The sequence below is a fragment of the Pezoporus occidentalis genome, unplaced genomic scaffold (genome assembly GCF_034315485.1).
Source record: "Pezoporus occidentalis ecotype Australia unplaced genomic scaffold, CSIRO_AGI_Poc_V1 ctg40, whole genome shotgun sequence".
Taxonomy (NCBI): domain Eukaryota; kingdom Metazoa; phylum Chordata; class Aves; order Psittaciformes; family Psittacidae; genus Pezoporus; species Pezoporus occidentalis.
Genome location: NW_026915725.1, coordinates 1,191,453 through 1,211,897, shown reverse-complemented (window position 1 = coordinate 1,211,897; position 20,445 = coordinate 1,191,453).

Here is a 20,445-nt window from a genome sequence, read left to right as displayed (position 1 = left end):
CGATTTCCAAATATAGTTGCAAGATAACCTTTACTGCACTGCCTTTATGGTTATCAATTAAATACCTATCCCCATGAAATTAATCTGTCAGTTATAATAGCTTTGTAAATCTTAATGTTCTTCCATGTGTAGTTCAAGAGGTAAATTCATGGCACAAAAAGAGGACATATTCTTTCCTTCAAGGAAGTATCTGGCACTCTCTAGGCATAACAGGTATAAATAAATATAAGCTCTTACACATACTACACACACATATGCATAGCATGAAAGTAAGTTATTCAAAACCTTTTATTTCTTTTAAATGTGGTGTTCTATGTTGAATAAGGTGATTAGCTCCTTTATTTGAGTGGCTTCAACACTGATCACATTTTCCTTTGGCCACCACCAATAAAAATGAAATAATTTGTCGTAAATTAGACAAACATGGATTCCTGACATCTAGTCCACTGGAAACAAGAAAGATAAATGAATAAAGACACAGATATCACTATTTGCTTAGGTTTTTTTCTCAGATAGCAGAATTCTGAGCAAGCCAGGTGATCATTTTTGCAGTATTGCTCAGGGCCCAGCACAGTTTTGACGGTTTTGGTCTCTAATTTCAATCAATTTTCCAAACCTAACAAAAAGTAATCCTAAAAAAAGACCTCACTGGCAAAACTTCATGAAAATTCAGTGTACTACAAAAACTATGCTTCATGAGACCGACACAATGTAGCATGCCTAGCTGTATTGCATTGCGCTCATAGAATGGTTTGGGTTGGAAGAGACCTTAAAGACCACCCAGTTCCAACCTGCCTGCCACTGGCAGAGGCACCTTCCACCAGACCAGGTTGCTCAAAGCCTCGTCCAACCTGGCCTTGAGCATTGCCAGGGATGGGGCAGCCACAGCTTCTCTGGACAACTTGCGCCAGTGTCTCTCCACCCTCATAGTGAAAAACTTCTTCCTAATGTCTAATCTAAATCTAACCTCTTTCGGTTTATAACCATTCTCCCTTGTCCTATCACTACATGCCCTTGTAAAAAAGACCCTCTCTAGAACAGACTCCTTTTATTACTGTTATGGTAACCTGAACAGGACTACATGTCTTCTTTATGCTTAACAATCCCATGCATTTAACTAATTTTACCTTCAAAATACTGGTGGGGACATTTGTTCTCCAAGAGGTGTGTCATGAACATGCCATAGCCTTGATTGAAGCAGTATATATTATTCAAGCATAATCAAACATGTTTTAGGTTTGGTGATTTGCTGAACATCACAACCATAAATTGCATGTCAAAGTTTCTCCAAAATAATGCAAATACCTCAGGTAAATGCTGCCATTGTTATTATAGAACCTTTTGTACTCATACAGCCTTAGCAGGCTTATTATTAAGTTTTCTTCCCTCAAATCTCCTCAGTCTTCTCCAGATGACAGGTATAAACCCAGAAGACTGACCCTCCGTAAATGCCAAGCAAATATAAAACAATTGCAGTGCCTTTTAAAAACACATCAGTCACTCATCTCTCAGCACATCAGTCACTCACCTCCCAAGGCTGCAAGATTTTGATCTGAGTCATTGCAGTCTTTCTCACTTACTGCTCTCCATGTCCTTTCTTGGGTTCAGGATTGTGTCAAGCCCCGAGTGAGCATGCTGCTGCTTGCCTTCCTCCTCCAAAATTCATCTGGTTCATTTCCAAAGGGAAAAGTTTATTTGGCTTATCAGTTACCCTGCTTCCCTCAGAAGGTGTCCTGGTGCAACCCAACATACTAGGCAGTAGTGAACTAAGAGGGTGCAATTTCTTTCACATTTGCTTGCTACCCTCAAGCTCCAGGTACTTTCCTTGGGTGTCTGGGCTTCAGAGTATTCGCTCCCATTGAAAAAAACTTAACTTTCTACTGAAACAAAATCTTAGCAAATTATGTCCATCCTCTGTTTTTATAGGTTACTCCAATTCAGCAAAATGTTCACACCACAGTATCCTTTTAGTCTTAAAGCTGGTCCCCTTCGGTCTGGTGGAAACGTAGAGTTGACGGCAATAACTCTTTTCAAAAAAGACTTTCCTTAAAAAGACCAAACCCTCATGTTTTACAATGAAAAAGGTCACAAATCTATCTGTTCAGTGTTGTCTTTGACTCTTGGATTCTGATCTCTCAGATTACATTGATTACTCCACATCCAGCAACTTAGTATGAATCTGTCTGATATTCTGTGGATAGAGATCTCCATGCTTTAATTAATTCAATTGACATTTTGTTCTGTTATTAAACAAAAAGAAAAGGAAGAGTTGAATGCCAGGGTTCATCAGAATAGTTATTTTTGATTCAGTCATTGACTATCTCGATCATAAATGTGACTGTTTCATGTAGGAGCAAGATGTATTGCTTTTAGCTTTGCATTTTGGAAATAGATCATTCACTTCCCATTGCATTTAATTTTACCATAGGAAAAAACTTAATGTGACTTATGAATAAAATCATTATAATCACAATTATTGAGCAAGATGAGAAGTTTGCCAGGAACTGAGCAATTTTTGTTCCTTGGCTTCAAATTCTATTTACTGAGTAATAATGTCATTTGGAAAATAAATGAAGACTAAGATTAGCCTTTCTAAAGAGAAGACAAGAACTGTTATTAGGCAACATTTTCTCTCAGGTTGTTAGAAATAATGTTCCATATGTTTCAAAATTTCTAGTTCTGCTGATGTAAATAGTTTTCTTTTTACATAACTGGCTTAACCCATATGTCCTAGAGATCCAAAAAGACACATGTGCCTCATTCATCCTGCTATAATATTAAGGCTGAGGAAGCCCAAGTCCATATTAAAGTGTGAAGCTATTAGCCATGGGAAACATAAAATGTGATTTTTCCTGCTTCTTGAGGACTCAGAACTGATCATTATCTTACACAGGGCTTCTTTTTTGGCTGGGGTATTTCTATGTTATGTTAGTGGGTGTGTGTCCACATCATCACTGTTTCTGACCAGGAGAACTCTGTTTAAGCAAACCACCACTGTCTAGCATGTGGTGTAAACAAGAGCCTGCAAAGTATCTCCCTTTTGGGTGAAGCCAAGCAGAAGGTGGGCTCTTCAGTCACATGTCTGGTGCTTTGGCCACCCTTGGGTGCTTGGAGGTGGTCCAAAGTGGTCCCCAGCTATGGGCAGCATGGACATATGGCCCTCAACACCAAGTGCTTCGCTCAGCAGGTCTGCCACTGTGTTTCACTCTTCCTGCCAACACAGACAGCAGTTACCTACTTATTCCTCATGTCAGGAAAAATGATGTTAGATGAGCAACTGACAGGTCTGTTTGAGACATGGCTGGTAACTGATGTCATGGGATTGACAGATCAGTCTATTATAAGGGCAAAGAGAGGCTGCTGTTCTTGCTGTTGTATGATGGTAGATGTTGCAAAGGAGAAAGATACCTCCCTGCCATTAATATCAGCACCACCCAGTCATAACCCTTGCAATAGCTGGAGGAAGCAGGGCAAATATTTAAAAAGAAACCCAAGATTTGTTTACATTTTCAAGCAGTGGAAGCAAGGAGACTTCACCTGTAACAATTTGTTCCCATGGCTTGCTACTTTCCCTATTTAATAAAACCCTCATTTCAAATCTGTTCAGTTTGCTGAGCTTCAGCTGCTCACCTTTGCATTCCTGTAGCAGCCAGATAGTGGTGGACTGCTGCAGGGCATCTTGGTGAGGGTGCCCCATCCATGTCCCACTGCTGCCCCATCCAGCTCCTCTCCAGGCCCCAGGTGTGTCTGTACAGCTCACGCATGGGCTGTTGTTATACCCCTGGCCTTCGCCGTCCCTGCCATATGCAACAAATGAAGTTCTTGGGGAGGAAGGACGTAGTCTGTAGAGTCAGTTCCTTTTCTCAAGCACCACAGCAAGAGCAAAGGCAGTGCATTATCTCTGCAGGCAACTAGACGGTTTCCCAGCTGGTTCGGCAGCGTGCATCCTTGTGGCATCATCTGTCTAGATGCCCAGAGCAAAGCAATGCGTGTAATTGAGGAAATGGTTTCCAGCTGCTATCACCATGCTCTGAGACACAAGTGTAGACACAAACCCATCTTTCACCCTTGGAGCTGGGGCCTGCCCCTGTGAAGAACTGCTAGCTAACATGGATAACCTCTCTGGACTTCAGCATCAGTGCCCACACATATTCCTAATGTAAAGCAGATGCCAGCTGTATATTTAAGAAGTGAAAAAAAAGAAAAGAAAACACAAAAGGTTAGACAGTCATGTGTCATACTGGTTTTAAGAAAGTGCATCTTATTTGGCATCTGCCCCATAAAGTGGACTTTGGTTGAGGGGCACAGGGTGTGGAAGGAGGAGAGCGTCTTTCTTATGGTCTGTCTTTCAAAAACCTTGTATCCAGATAGAATAAAACTTAATAATCTCACCCAGGACAATTACTTGGATTCCAATAAAACATGTAAATTTAGCAAAGATTAAAATCCTTCTGTCAATAAAGAACTTGAATCTTTAAAAGTTCAAACAAAACTAAAGGGAATGACTGCTGACAAGGGCCCTTCAGTTCAGCAGGATGCTGTGACTGTGGCTTTACAGTGGAAGTCTCGCCAAGAAAAAAACTACTGTTCCCCCTCCTACTGTGTGGACACACAGTAATGTCAAGTAGCTGAAGGGCTTGCAAGGCTTTCACGGCTTGTGTGCCCTCATTTCATTTCTGCAGGCACATCTGGCAGTATCATGCTTCACTAACACTAAGTGGTAGCAGATAAATGGGTGAGAAACAAATGGGGGAATATTCTTAGCCAATATGAAACTGCATCAGTGTGTTAAGATAGTTTCAAAGTAATAGATGTTGTCATTTAAATTAGAAGAAAATGCATACTATTATTAGGATCTAGCAGGAAACTAAAATAGGTCATCCTCAGGAATGTGCTATGCCTATTGATTTTGTGTAATAGTACTAAATGAAGTTGTAACTCTGAACTGTTTTATCAAGACATAACCCCATTTTTTGTAAGATTTTCATTTTCAGGAGGTGGTTTTAATCCTTTCTGTGTGTTTTGGAGAATGCGTGATATTTTACTTTCTTTAGTTCATTTGTATGTTACAAAAGACCAAATATATTTGTCATTTTACAAACAGGACACCGCCAATTGCTAGGCAAGGGCTTTGTGAAACTACCTGATATGTGGCATCTATTCTAGCTCTTGTATTGCCCTAGCACAGTCAGAGTGAAAGCTTTACAAAATATGAAGCTTGTAGGCCTCCACATCCAGTAACTGCTGCTTGATTTTGACAGCTTACAGAATATAGCTGAGCAACAAGGCTTTTTCCATGCAAATAAGCTGCTTCCCAAATTCAGTATAACATTAGTGCCATTTAACTGCTAGCAAGGCTGAAGCCACACAGGGTCACTGGGATCAATGAATTGACTATTTATGAATGGCTGTATTTTAGTAAATGGCAAAGTAATTTCAGGTGAAGTTTGTCAGGAAAATGCACCGGAATTTTATTGTGATTAATCTGGCTTTGGAGAAGTCACAAAGTTAAATCACCAAACAGATGAGGAAATTCACCTCTGCTGACTGTAAATGCAAAGTGGTGGTGTGGAATTGATAGCAATCTGTCCATCAGTGCTTACTTCCCTTCTCTTTCTCAGGTTTAACTAAAGTACCTGTTTCTCTACTAAACAGAACCACATAGAACTACTGCTACTAGTAACATTTTTGACACTTTTTATCTTTGCAAAGATTAACCAAATAGTCTTCCACAATCTGAATAGAATTTGCCATCATGCATAGCCAAAGGCATTTAAAGTGTTTTCTAGACCTTCAGGGCAGAATTTTCTTGTATTTTGGCAAGATTTCAGGGTTGCTGCAAGCAGCTCAGATGGATTTTTGGACAAAACTGCATTAAGACGACGGATTTCTCTCTACATACAAATTCCAGGTTGATCCTGTGAACTGTCTGTGTCCTTACAAGTAAGTTTCAGGACCCCCAAAGCCAAGGTAGGTAATTACCTAGGTTGTTGGGAGGCTGCCAGCCATACCCTGCTGCCTGTTCTGCCTGTGCTGAGCCCTAGGATCCAGCCAGGTAGCTGCTGGTACCGAGGGAGAAGATGTGACAACTGACAGAGAAACAATTGCTTTTAAAAGAGTTTCAATACATTTTCCCAGAACCACTACCCACTTTTGCAGCAGTGGCTGCAGAGAAGTTGCACTAATGACCTTTCACTGTTTCTCTTTCCTCATACCCAACTTTCACAATGATAATTACCTAATGCACCTGCATCAGAAGAGGGCCTTGTACTTGACTGCTTTAAAAAAAAAGAATCCAGCGGCAAACAGTGGAATTATAAACCTATTATTTGGGATCAGTGCATGACAATAAATCAATGACTGTGTCTCTTAGTTCCATTTTCAGCCTCTGTAAACTCTTTAGTATCCCTTAATTGGTTTGAGTCTCTTATTGATTTTTACAGCTTGCAGGGGTCAGCAAGGTTATAGAGAAGCTGTCTCTCTCCTTAGCCTGCTCCGTATTGCCACCCACTGCATAATAAGGCTCCTGCTATATTTTAAAATGCTAATTTATTCTCTTTCAATATTTGAAACAAAGTACCAAAATTCTGCATTAAGCATATAAGAAACTCATTGTCTGTAAAATGCCAGATTTTTAAACAGTTTTCAATGTCTTAAAATATTGCAGAACCTTATTTATAAGGGGTTTAGCATGACTGAGTTTACTTACATATTTCAATATTTATGTCTGGAAGAGAGACAAAGAAAAGGGAAAAAAGACGAGAAAAAAAAGAGCAATTATTCACAACTCACTTGTCTAAATTTCTTCTCAGAGTAGATATATGATGTTGTCCCTCCCCTCCATCATTGCCGTCACCTGCAAGGGCTGCTAATAGACATCATAAGGGTCTCTCAACTATAGAAGTGTTAATGGATGCCATTCTAATGCTGTCCATCATAACAAATTATAATAATCTACAGCATGTCCATTGAGAGGTAAGAACAAAGGAGAGATTACTAATTGAAATAGTGCAGCAGCAATTAAAACGCTTGTGGTTAGCAGCTGCTTCTAAATTGCTAGAAATGAGTATTTACATAAACAAGGACTTTCCTTTACCAAAAGGGGCTTATGTGTCATGTAGGGTTTGCTGTTCTTTTTTCTAGTTTCTAGGCGTCAAGCAGCAAATGGAGAAGTTCAGCTGCATGATCATATTTATGCCTTCCTCCTGTAAAGATCTTCTTTAGGGCATTTGTATGATGTCTTCTAGTAACAAAGCAATTAAATTGCCTGGAGGAATACACCACATTCTTAACTTGTAATCCAAATGAAGACATTCAGTTTCTTTCTCATACATTTCTGAAAGGTCTTCCTTAGGCATTTTGAGATTCAATCCAAGACTATCTATCTTCTACAGAAATCTGTTTGGTCATTAGTTTTTCAAGGTAATTCCTGTTTAAAGGATGGTATTTGTCTGAACTCCCTCTCTATGGAATTGCCTTCTATCACTGAGGCCATGCAGAGCTAAAAGTATATTACTGGCAGGTTTTCTTTTCTGATTGTTATAGGTATTTTCCAAACATAAATAAGACAAAATTAATAGGGAGGATATTATTTTAACCCACTTAGTTATGTACCTATTACTAATCAATCAAATTCCTCCTTGGCTGCAGAACCAGTATTTCAAGAGAGATTTCAGTGGTAAGTGGCCAAGGAGCAGCCTATGCCAAGGTGGGTGTGGCAGGGACTGGGGCCAGGGCTGGCTGTTGGTGCGGGGCACTGGGAGATGAGTGAGAAAGTGGGAAGGAGAAGGGTGATGCTGGCTGTGGAGGAAGGGATATTTCAGCACTCAGGTACCAGCAGGAGGGTGTGATGGCAGAGCAGGTGTATTTGAGAGGCACAGCAGGGGCACAGTTGTGCCCAGTGTGAGACAAGACAGGCAGGGGAGGTTGGTATAGCATCCTCCTATATAATATCATTAAATATATTTCTGTGGTTGATGCTTCTAATAAGCCAGAGACAGCTTCAAGCAAAGAATCTATTTCAAAGATTATTTAAGAACAAGGTAATCAGTAAGCAAAGACGCTTGCTGGCTTGTTTGTTTGTGTCTCTGATGGATGCAACAAGCTGGGGACAAGTGAATGTTTTCAGGAAAAGCAAAAAGAACAGTATTAGAGAACATACTGGTTTACTTCGCTTTATAAAGACATCCTCCACCTTTACACTCTTTGCATGGAACATCTTCTCATAACATGTACCCCAGGTAGGAAGGCTTTGATAGTGCACTGTTACAAACTGACAGAAGTATCTCCCAGAAACATCTTGAGAAAAGGCAATTTTCAGTGTCTACTGACAAGATGATGCACAAATAATATAGCTTTACATTTTTTTTTTTCCTGTAGGGAAATTTTGTCTAGGAGGCAAAAAGAGAACTTTCAGAAGAGAGAAAGAAGAAATAAGAGAGAAAAGCTTTTTTATCTCTGGGAACTGAACACTTTATCAGATATAACAGTGTGGAAGAGTAATATATTTGAAACGTTTTTTGTTACCTTTTATAGACCACCGACTGCCTCTGTAAACATGTGGAGGGCATGAAGATTTCTCACCACAGAAGGTTAATTTTATTTTTTTTTCAGAAAATAAGGTATTTAGTAAAAATATCATATTACAGGTTACAATCTAATAGTGAGAAATTAAAACTGTACCATATCAACTTGATAATGTATGCATGCTTCATGGTATGTGGTGGTTAATGATTCAAATTAATGCTTTAGAAAGGTAGTGGTTTCTCCTTTATTGAAATCTTAAGACTGTATGTTTTTCTGAATAAAAATTCTCTTGGATGAATGGTTTTGAAAATTTCAGTGGAAAAAAGGTCTAAACTGCCTTTGTTCATTATTGAGTGCACAAATCCCCATTGAATTTATGTCCTGCTGACCTACTGGTGTTTATGACTTCATCGGACAATGTCAGGGAGGCTGACTAGACATTCCTCAAACCTTACAATTGACTGTCTGGTAGCTGTACCTAAGTCACTGGTGGCAGCTGCTTTTCTAACTGGCTTTACATGCCACACTTCCAACCCTACTGGTTTCTCTGCCCATCTCCTTCTTTTTCTGGATGGCAGCTAAATTTTATTTTCTTCTCAGTGATGGTATCCTCCACTGTATGACTTGCCTGTTACCAGTCTTGCTCATTCAGACCTGGTTTGTATCTTCACCACAATACCAGCTTTTACTGTGCCTGCTGTGCTGGTGTCACCTGCCACTTGGCAAGACCTGCAACACCAGGCGACACAAACTTGCTTGAGGAGCCAGCCACACCAGGGCACAGGCTTCCACCTATCAGTCCCAGTGCCTTGACAGTTTGTATTGCCTGGGCTTCTTCTTGAAAATTATTAAAGAAATTAAATTTTCATAGGATTGGATTAAAGGTCCTTTTACAGGATGAAAGCTGGATAAGGAGCAAGAAGCAAGTGGCACTATTTAACAACCACTTTTCAGGATGTGGAGAAGTCAGCACTGTGGACCAGCTCTTGGGCAAGTTTTGTTCAACAACCTCATCAATCACAGTGAAATCTCCAGGTCTGCAGATGAACAGAGCTTTACTGGGTGGCAAGATACAATTGAAATCATGCCAGATGCTGCTGAATGGAAATGGCAGGCCCCACAAGAGAAGGTCTTCGATCTTCAGGTGCCTTGAAGTCATTGTTTGGCTCAATGAACAGCAGCAAGCAAGGAAGCCAGCAAAGTGTTGCACATCAACAGGAACAATACTGAGAACAAGATGGAGTTTTGGTGCTTTGTGTTTTGCATTATGGCATACCCATATCTTCAGCAGTGAGTGTGCAGTTCTGGTGTGCACATCTCAGGAGAGACGTGGAAGGGGCAGGGGCAGCGGAGGGGTCACAAGGGTGGGACAGCTGCCCTACAAGGAGAGATAAGAACACCACCACTTTTCAAATGGGACACTGAAGGAGAGCCAAACCTTCTAGTCTGTCCTCATAAGGCAACTGTAATTCCCCTGCTGAAGATGTGCTTAACATTAACAAGATTGTGAAAGTCATGGAATAAATGAATGCAGACATGTTACTTGAAAAAAAAAATAAATCCCAGAGTCTCAGAAAGGCAGGGTTTCATGAGCAGGAGGTGAGTTTAAAGCAGATGAAAAGCAAGCACTTCCTTACACAGCAGGTAGCTGTGGGAACTTGCTCTCATGGGAGGTTTCAGAGGCACACAGTGTCAGTAGGTTTAAAAGTGCTCGCATCAAAATTGGCAAGTTTGTAAGGAGTTCTTAAAAGGCTTAGACTGGGATAGTCCTTCTAACATCCCTAATCCAGCAGTCACAGATGCTGGGGATGTGTGAGAGGATGGACAGCAGGATGTGGCCAGGCTCATGTGTGTTTCCCAAACAGCAGCTCTGACTGATGCTGGCAGACAGAGAGCTGATCATCTGGCTGTGATCCAGCAGGGTGTCTCCTCTGTCCCAAAACATGCATGTCTCTGACACAGTAGGGCAGCCACAGCCACCACAGCAGACAGGCCCTTTCCCTCCCATCAACTGTAACTGACCCCTTCATCGCCCTGTGCTAGACCATGGCAGACCCACTTGCAGAGCAAGAGAAAACATAGCTTGCCTTCCATGCAATCTGCATGCACACATATACCCTGGCAAACCAAAGATAGATGCTCAGATCTGTCTGTTTTGAACTTCTGTTATCTGGAGAGTTCAGACAACGATTTTTCTTTTCACACAGCCAGGTCCTGTCTGGCACAGACAGAGCATGGTCATATCTAACAAGCCTTCTGGATTCAACCTGATTCTTACCGAACAGCTTCACTATCTCTCCACTGTACTCCCCTGAGACCCAAGCTGTTGATTAATAACTCATATAATTAACAGCAAAAGAATTTCCCATTATGTTGATGTTCCGTTTTCTGTGAAATTGAGATGTGGCTATCTCAGGGTGGGGTACTTGGAAATACCTGTTCATCTATATTCCACAACAGACACTGTGATATATAGTGCTTACTGTTGTTCTTCCTAAAGAAGACCTTCCCGCTCTGGGAGCTCTGCTTTGGCTGCCCCGGCGTTGGCAGCATCAACACCAGACAAAGCCAATGAGAGGAGAGGCTGCAGAGCAGAGCTCAGGGAGCAGAAAGTGATTGCACTGGTCTCTTGAGGCAAGGGTGCAGAATGGGCAGGGCTGCACGTGGTGCTCCCTGGTGGAGGTCCTGCTGCAGCAGGGGCTGAGCTGCGGGATGCTGTCAGTAGCTGAAAAGTGTCAGGGAAGCTGAGAGGGAGCAGGACTGCTTGCTCCAGGCCCAAACTGTGCAGGGGACATAGGCGTCCACCATATCGCATACAGAAAAGGAGGAGGGTGTTAATCCAGCAAGCTGGGAGCTAGTAACCAAAAAAGAACCCAACAACAAAAAAGGAGGAAGGGGTGATTGTCTGCTGTAATCAGTGCTGGTGCAGGCTCACCTCAAGTACTGGGTGCAGTTCTAGGCCCCACCATTTAAGAAGAGAATGAAGGTCCTCAAGAGCATTCAGGAGGGCAATAGAGCTGGTGACAGGGCTGAAGGCACATCCACGTGAGGAGCGTCTGAGGACACTGAATTTGTCTGGCTTGGAGAAAAGGAAACTGAGGGGTGACCTCATTGCTCTCTTCAGCTCTTCCCAAGGAGGAGAAACGGAGAGAAAGATGCTGATCTCTTCTAGCTGAATTCCATGCATTGGACGTGTGGAAACAGAAAAAAGCTGCACCCAGGGAGGTTTAGACTACACATTAGAAAGCATTTCTTTACTGAGAAGGCAGGCAAAAATGGGAAGAGGCTTCCTAACAGTGATGATAAAAGCCTTACGCCCGTCAAAGTTTCAGAGGAATTCGGAAAAGAGCATGCTGGAACATTTGGCCAGCCCTGAAGTCCTCAAGCAGTTGGACTTCAATTTCCATTTCACTACATTCCATTCCCTTCCATGAACCTGGGTCATCCCCCTGGATTTCATCAGGCCCCATGGACTTGTGCATGTTCAGGTTCTTAAGATGGTCTCAAAGCAGATCCTCTCCTAGCTCCATGTTCTTCGTACATGATACTTCACTGAGGGCTTTAATACTATTCTCCAGATCTGAGTCACTTACTTGTGTTTCATGAGTGCCACAGGGAAAACCTGCTTGGCCCAGACAGTTTAAACCAAATTGGGATCAAAACACTTTGTTGAGCTTTCGAGAGCATGGAATTAGGCAGCAGTCAGTGAGGTGTTGCATTCAAGTAGTAGCACAAGAGGTAAATGCCCAAACTAGACACATGAATGTTAACAAACACAAGCAAATATCTAAACACCCTCTGCTACAAACGTTGCCCTGTGTAACAAATGTGGAAGAGATTTCTTGAATTCTCCTTTCCAAGAAGACCTCACCATAGGCAGTGTAGTAGCAAATGCCAATCGGTGTATTGATAAGGAATGGTGAGGAAATGCTGCATGCTCTCTACGTTTTTGCCAAGTTCATGCAGATGGAACCCAAACCCCTTTCCTTTCACCTTGGGGATCGCCACACTCCTATGACTGTACGTGGTATAAAAGCCTTTACGGATACAGTATGATCATACAGATTTATTTAGAGGGACACCCCGTGGCGATGCCCAGTGTGTGGCCACCATGGGCAGGGACATCCCCTGGGCCTCCTGGGCACAGGCACTGCCTCAGGGCCAGCAGGACAAAGGCCTTTCTCCAAGGGATGCTGGGTGAAGGGGCAGCAGCAGCAGCAGGGCTGCGGTGGGCAGGGCTGCAGGGGCCCCGTCACCCCCGTGTCATAGTGCCGGCACCCGGCCACGCAGCATCACAATGCTCCGGGGCAGTATGAGTCCAGCGCCCTCCCCTGCCCCACTGCCAGAGTGCCCGGCGCTGCCACCAGGACAGAGCTGGCAGGCGGAGGGCATCCGAGAGGCAGTCCTTGGGGCACCGGGGGAATTCCTGGCAGGGGAAAGGGGCTTGATGGGGGCAACCCTTGAAGCTGCACGAAGCTGCAGGAGGTTCTGTGCTGTGGTTCCAGCTCCTGGAGGGGCCACGCTCAAAGCTCATCGGATCTATGGATGGATGGATGGATGGAAATCCTGCCTCAGTCACTGGGGAGCTCACCGTCCTCATCTGCTGGGCACCAGGGAATTAGGTGAGGGGGGACTCACCTGTGAAGCTCATTCTGTGCTGGGCACCTGGAGGGGCCAATTAGGATGGATGGATGGAAATCCTGCTTCAGTCACTGGGGAGCTCACCGTCCTCATCTGCTGGGCACCAGGGAATTAGGTGAGGGGCGGACTGAGGGAAGGAACACTTGAAGCTGCAAAGCTGCAGGAGGTTCTGTGCTGCGGTTCCAGCTTCTGGAGGGGCCACGCTCAAAGCATCATCGAGGGATCCTGCTTTGGTTGTCAGGGAGCTCGCCGTCCTCACCTCCTGGGGAGAGAGTGGCAGTAGCCAGAAGAAAAAGGATGCACAGGCGGCTCAGTGCCCTCCCCCACTGCCAAGAACAGGAAGGATTCGTGCTCCGAGGATTCATCAGGCCAATGGCATTTTGCTGCTGTTGGAAGCCCCTGAGATGACTTCAGGTGGAAGCAGAAAAAGCAGTGCCAGTGTCCCCTTGTCCCCTTAGAGACGTAACCAGCGTGTGGAGCGGGAGCAGGTCTTGCTCACGTGCTCAGGGAGTAGCCGACCGCCGGCACTGGGGTCAGGAAGGAATTTTCCCCCGGGGCAGATTGGCACCGGTCCCCGGGGGTTTTTTGCCTTCCTCTGAGCACTGAGCATGACCCCTTGTCAGGCTCCTCGGTCCATTCTGGCTGCGTTATCGCCCGGTGCTCATGCTCCGCGAAGGCGGCCCCTCGTGTCCTGCAGCTGGGGGAGGGAAGTGCTTTTTTCCCCCCAGGCTGGACTAGCAAGCGTCCCTGGGGTTTTTTGCCTTCCTCTGCAGCCGAGCACAGCCCTTTCACGGGGCTCCTTTGGGTCATGGTGTCCCAAAGGCAGCTGCTCGTGCTCCACGCAGGTGGCCCTCGTGCCCCGCATCCGGGGGGAGGCAGCCTTCTGCACTCCCAGGCTGGCCCCAGCGTGGCCCCGGGACTCGCTGCTGTCCTCTGGAGTACTGAGCACCAGCCCTCGTCAGCTCTTCCCTGGCCCTTTCTGGCTGGGTTCTTTCTTGCACTGCTCTCGCACCACCACGGCACCACTCCTGCCCTGGCTTTCCTTTCTCAGGCTGCAAGGGAGGGTTTTCCCAGCTAAACTGAAGGGTCTAAGCTAAACCAGACTAAAATTAACTAAGCTAAACTAAATCAAATCACTTGATTTAGAAATAAATCAAATACTTTTTCTACCTGTAACCATTCTGAGTTGTGTCTTTGAAAGTGGTTTTGGTGCCGAAATTCCCTTGGCATTTCAGGTAAATAAGGACCTCCCCATTGTACAACTTGTGAGTGCAGGGAAGGGAAGGCAATAAAATGGAATGGAATAGAACAGGAGACAGTGGAATGGAACTGAACAGAACGCAAGAGAAAGCTCTGCTATGTTATGCATATAGAATCTTAGAATAGTTAGTGTTGGAAAGGACTTTAAGATCATTTAGTTCCAACCCCCCCCCCCGCATGGGCAGGGACACCTCACACTTAACCATGTCACTCAAGGCTCCTTCCAACCTGCCCTTGAACACCGCCAGGGATGGAGCATTCACAACTTCCTTGGGCAACGCATTCCAGTGCCTCACCACCCTTACAGTAAAGAACTTCCTCCTTATATCCAATCTAAACTTCCCCTGCTGAAGTTTGAACCTGTTACCCCTTGTCCTATCACTGCAGTCCCTAGTGAAGGGGGGAACCCTTGAAGCTGCATGAAGCTGCGAGAGGTTCTCTGCTGCAGTTCCAGCTCCTGGAGGGGCCACACTCAAAGCTCATCAGGAGTCCATCTGGCACAATACTCTTCTCTCCAGTGGCACCCCGTACATGCCTAAAGGAGAGTAGATGAGGAGCGCAGGTCTACTTCTGTCAGAACAGGTATTGCCCACATACAAAAGATTTGCAACCATTTAGTTCAGGAGCGCATCCTGCTTCAGGCTGAGAGCGTGATCTTTGAGCCTCACTGATGTTTCCACAAAGTTCATGCAGAGGCAACCAAACCCCCTTTCTTTCATCTCTGGGATTGCCACACTCAAATGACTGTACGGGGTATGAAAGCCTTCATTGAAACTGACCGGACACAGGGCTTAACTGTATATAAATAAAATAGTCTTTCCACCTGTAATCTGACATTTTGCTGTTGTTGGAAGCCCCTGAGATGACTTCAGGTGGAAGCAGAAAAAGCAGTGCCAGTGTCCCCTTAGAGGCATAACCAGCGTGTGGAGCTGGAGCAGGTCTTGCTCAGGTGCTCAGGGAGTAGCCAACCGCCAGCACTGGGGTCAGGAAGGAATTTTCCCCCGGGGCAGATTGGCACCGGTCCCCGGGGGTTTTTTGCCTTCCTCTGAGCACTGAGCATGACCCCTTGTCAGGGCTCCTCGGTCCATTCTGGCTGCGTTATCGCCCGGTGCTCATGCTCCACGAAGGCGGCCCCTCGTGTCCTGCAGCTGGGGGGGGGTGGGGGGGTGGGGGGGGGTGGGGGGGGTTTGTGTGTGTGTGTGTGTGTGTAAGTGCTTTTTTCCCCCCAGGCTGGACTAGCAAGCGTCCCTGGGGTTTTTTGCCTTCCTCTGCAGCCAAGCACAGCCCCTAATGGGGCTCCTTTGAGTCACAGTGTCCCAAAGGCAGCTGAACTTTGCAGAAACATAGAGGGCAAACAGGATTTCCTCACCGTTCCTTATCAATACACCAAGTGGCATTTGCTACTGCACTGCTTATGGAAAGAAGAAGAATTTCAGAAATTTCTTCTGCGTGTGTTACACAGGCTGTTTAGATATTTGCTTGTGTTTATTGACATTCATGTGTCTACTTCAGGGGTTTACTTTTTGTATTGCTATTTGAAGGTGACGCTTCACTGACTGCTGCCTAATTCCGTGTTCTTGATAGCTCAATAAAGCCTTTTGATCCCAACTGGGTTTCAGACGTGTGGACTGAGCAGCTTTCCCCTGCAACACTCAGGAAAAACTAGAAGGTGACTCACTTGTGTAGAACAGTTTTCGAAGCCTCAGCTAAGCGTCATGTGAGGGTACTGTAGAGAGGGCAGAGATTTAGAGATTGGCAGCAAATCCCCCCAGCCCATTTGTTCAAACCCTTGAAATCCAGAATGACCACTGGTCTCTCTCCCATAGGCTTCTTTCTTCTTTATTTAGAGAGTGGCTAAAAACTGGAGCAGGCTTCCTACAGAGGTGACCAATGCCCTACGCCCATCAGAGTTTCAGATGTACTTGGACAACAGCCTTAATAACACGCTTATCTTTTGGTCAGCCCCAGAGTGCTTGAGCAGTTGGACTTGATGATCATTGTAGGTCTCTTCCAACTTCCAGGTTTTTTCTCCCTACTTCCTTCTTTCCCGAAGAGTACATGCTGAGGAAATACTGGATGATGCTCAAAACTGGCAGAAGGAATCCAGGATTTTCTTCAGGTTTGTGTAGGATAACTTCCTCTTGCAAGTAATAGAGGAGCCGACAATGAGATGTGTAGTGCTTGACCTAGTGCTCAGCAACTGGGAGGGACTGTTTGGGAATGTTATGCTTCAAGCCAGACTTGGCTGTAGCAATCATGAGATTGTTGAGTTCAAGATTCTTAGGACAGTGAGAAGAGCGTGCTGCTGGACTTCAAGAGACCAGCTTTTGGCCTCTTCGGTAACCTGCTTAGTAAGGTTCCATGGGAAATAGCCCTAGACAGTAGTTTGGGCTCAAGACTGCTGGTTGATATTCAATGATCACCTGCTACAAGCTCAGGAATGTTGTGTTCCGATTAGAAGAAAGTGTGGCTGATGGGCCAGGAGATCTCCATGTATAAATAAGGATCTGCTGAGGAAACTCAGAAGGAAAACAGAGGCTTATAAAAGGTGCAAATGAGGACAGGCGGCCTGGGAAGAATACAGGGATGTTGTCCAGGAAGCTGGGGACCAGGTTAGGAAAGCTAAGGCCCAGTTAGAATTAAATCTGGCAAGGGATGTGAAAAAAAAAACCAAAAGAGAAAGGGCTTCTATAGGTACATAGCAAATGACAGACTAGGGATAATGTGGGCCCTTCCCAGAAGCTATCGTGAGAACTGGCTACCCTGGATTTGGAGAAGGCTGAGGCTCTCCATGACTTCTTTGCCTCAGTCTTCTCTGGCAAATGCTCCAACCACACCACCCAAGTCTGAGAAGGCAAATGCAGGGATTGTGAGAATGAAGACCTTAGGCCCACTGTAGGAGAGAATCAGGTTTGACATCATTTTAAAATAAAAGCCAAAAATGCAAAATCACTGGCACTGCTTGTGCCTAAAGCCAGGCAGGGTGCCAGTTCCTACATAAAAGGAGATTAAGAAATGAGAGAATTAATAGAGTTCAAAGGTAGAATGCAACTGCAAAACTCTGAGCTTGATTCATTGCCTGTGAGTAGGTCCTGTGTGAAAACCAGCTGGAAGTCAACCAGCTTCTAGAAGAGGCTTTAAGTATTTGACTGTATAAAACTAACAGAGGTTTCTGCTTAAACATTTCTGTGTTTGGTCCAGTGTACTGCAATAACTGTTCCCACGCTTAGCAGCAGTATGAAATACCCTGTGTGTTTCCTTCCGATGAAAAGAGACATTCATAACAAGTGACATCATCACCTGATTCAAAGCATTAAACCACTTATGCTGCCCGAACTTGCTCCCCCTCCTCCCTATTTTTAAGTATCATTTCTAACTTTATCTGGATCAGATAGCATGTTTCTGCCCTACAGGGGAAAGTCAATGTTTCCACTCATGCCATTTCACTTACCTTTTTGCCCCTCCTTTCTCCCTAAAGCATTCCAAACTCACCATTCCTTGTTGTTCACATTTCCCTTTCTGAGCAGGCATTATACTGACCGTCACTAGGTTTGACCCTTTCCTCCCTGATGCCAGGTACCCCTGCTTCAGAACAGATTATTTGAACAGTGGCATGAGTTTATTGCTCATCTAGTGACTGCCCTGAAGGCAGAGCTACCCAGTGTGGAGGAGATGTTTGGACTTCCCACTGGGTATGTCTTCAGATGAACTGGGGTGGAGGATCTGATCTGACTGGATTTTGAATAGATATGGACCTATCACAGAAGGTCATACTTAGAAATAATGTATAATGATCACCCTTTCAGCACCAGTAAGCACCCCAGTAGGCACCACATGAAGAAGGGCAAGGCTTTAAGATGGTCTACAAGAAGACCATAGAGGAGGATGGAACTGCTGGGACTGAAATGTTCTGCCCTAGATATGAGGGGCTCAATCTTCTTCAGAGACTTCTGAGAGAAACATCAAAGATGTTTATTTGAAGGCAATTTGTCACTTCAGAAGAAGAGAACAAAATAAAGGGTGACAACCAAAGTTTGTGGAGAGAGAGGACACTTGAGAGTGTAAAGAGAAAGGGTCTCAGAAGCCAGGATATCTTTAACTTGCAAACACCATAAGAAGATATTCTCAGATAGCTACCACATCCATAAATTAACTTTGGTCTTGGTCACCACTTTGTCAACAGTGTGAGCTATTGCTTTAGGTCACGTTTGCTGTGGGGCCAACCTGTCCACCCACTCTGCATGGGCCACAGCCCTAAGCTCGCTGGTCTGGCAAAAGCAAGTACAGAGTGACAAGCAGAGAAACCAAAGGCAGGCATAAATGCAGATGCAATAACTTTTAATTCTAAAGAGTATTTTGTGCAATAATATGAACCACTCCAGGGTCAACTCCCCAACCCCAAATGTCCATCTGTATTAAAGCAGCTGACTTCTCCACTGACACAGCACCAGACACATGTCATGTCCAAGACTCAGCACATCCACCAGACCTGTGTGTGGCACGAGACATACATGACTTGATGGCAAGGGCCTTCTTCTGTCATGGCATGACAACAAAGACTGCTGTCATACTCCCCACTGTGATTAGTATGAAGGAGCTGAGAATGTAACAGAAAACAAGAACACTATGAATATGCTGGACTGGGACAGGGCAATTCCACACAAGGAGGGGGGATGCAGGTGTCAGTCTTCAATTCGGTGAGTATATAATGGCGGAATGCAACCGAGTACATCTGTATGTTTTTTTTTAAAACAAACATCACCTTGAATAAAACATCTCAGATTGACCCAAAACTGTATTTATATTTTTTTTTTCCCCAGTTCTTCACTTTTTCAGTGGTATCAGAACAACAACTATTAACACAATTATAATTTTAGTATCTGATTTTTAAATACAACTCTAACAGTAGAAACAATCCACGTTTGCAGTTCTCTGTCAATTTTCCCATCATGGCATTTCCAGTAATTTGTCTGCTTCTGATTCTCTCCATCCCCTTCCTTCCAATGAGAAAATAACTTCTTGCCACAGAATGAAGACCTCAGCAAAAGTCATTGTACACAGCAAAACAGCATACACAGTGCATAACTACAAATGGTTCAAAACAGCATGCTTATTTTATAGTCATATTTAAAAATGATGCATTGTGTCATTTAAAAATTATGTTCATTGTATCAACATTAGACTTTTCTTTGTGTCTCTTTCTCTAAGAGAAAGCCAAATAATGTCAAACACTGACTTGAAGCAAAAATGTTTGTTTCATTGTTTTAACAAGATGTTGTGAAGAAGTCTTCAAATGTTTAATGTTACTTCTTGGGATAAAAATTACAGTGTAAGAGTTTATAAAACCAAGCTTTCTGTATATGATTAACTTATTAGTGGTATTACTGTATTAACATCCTTGTTGTTCCACTAATTAATTCAATAGGCAACTGGTATCAATTAGGTTCTCTAGTGATTATTTCCTTCTCTGTAGGGTTTAGGAGAAGGGCTTGATGATCTGATGTGATTCTTGAAACTCTTTAACATTTGAACTGACTGTGCATTGGTGAACACAGATATGACATTGTGCACCAGGATGCTTAGAGAAACAGTATAGAATACATACATTTATATAGAGGATATATTTTATATACATACATTTTTGTATCGGGTTCAGAGCAAATCATTACTTGAAGACTTGCATTTTAGTAGACTTACTCCTAAGATGGGGTGGAGAGAAGAGTTCAGCAATTTCACTCTTTTGTTGAAGGCTCTTGTGGATCCTATCTTACTGTAGATCAGAAATAAAATATCAGAAGACTTACCTCAAAGAAGACTGAATATTCCCTCTCGAACCCATTGGTGCTGTGGGATAAAGCAATGCCTGTCTGACAATCAGAAGGTATCACAGGCAATTGCATCCTTCTTGTATGGAACAAGGGATGTCACTAGAAGAGCCCCCGGTCCTATTGTTATAGATCTCTGCTTAAGGGTGCTTCCTGGAATCCTCTCTGGCCCGTCCAGCCTGCTTTTCTGCAG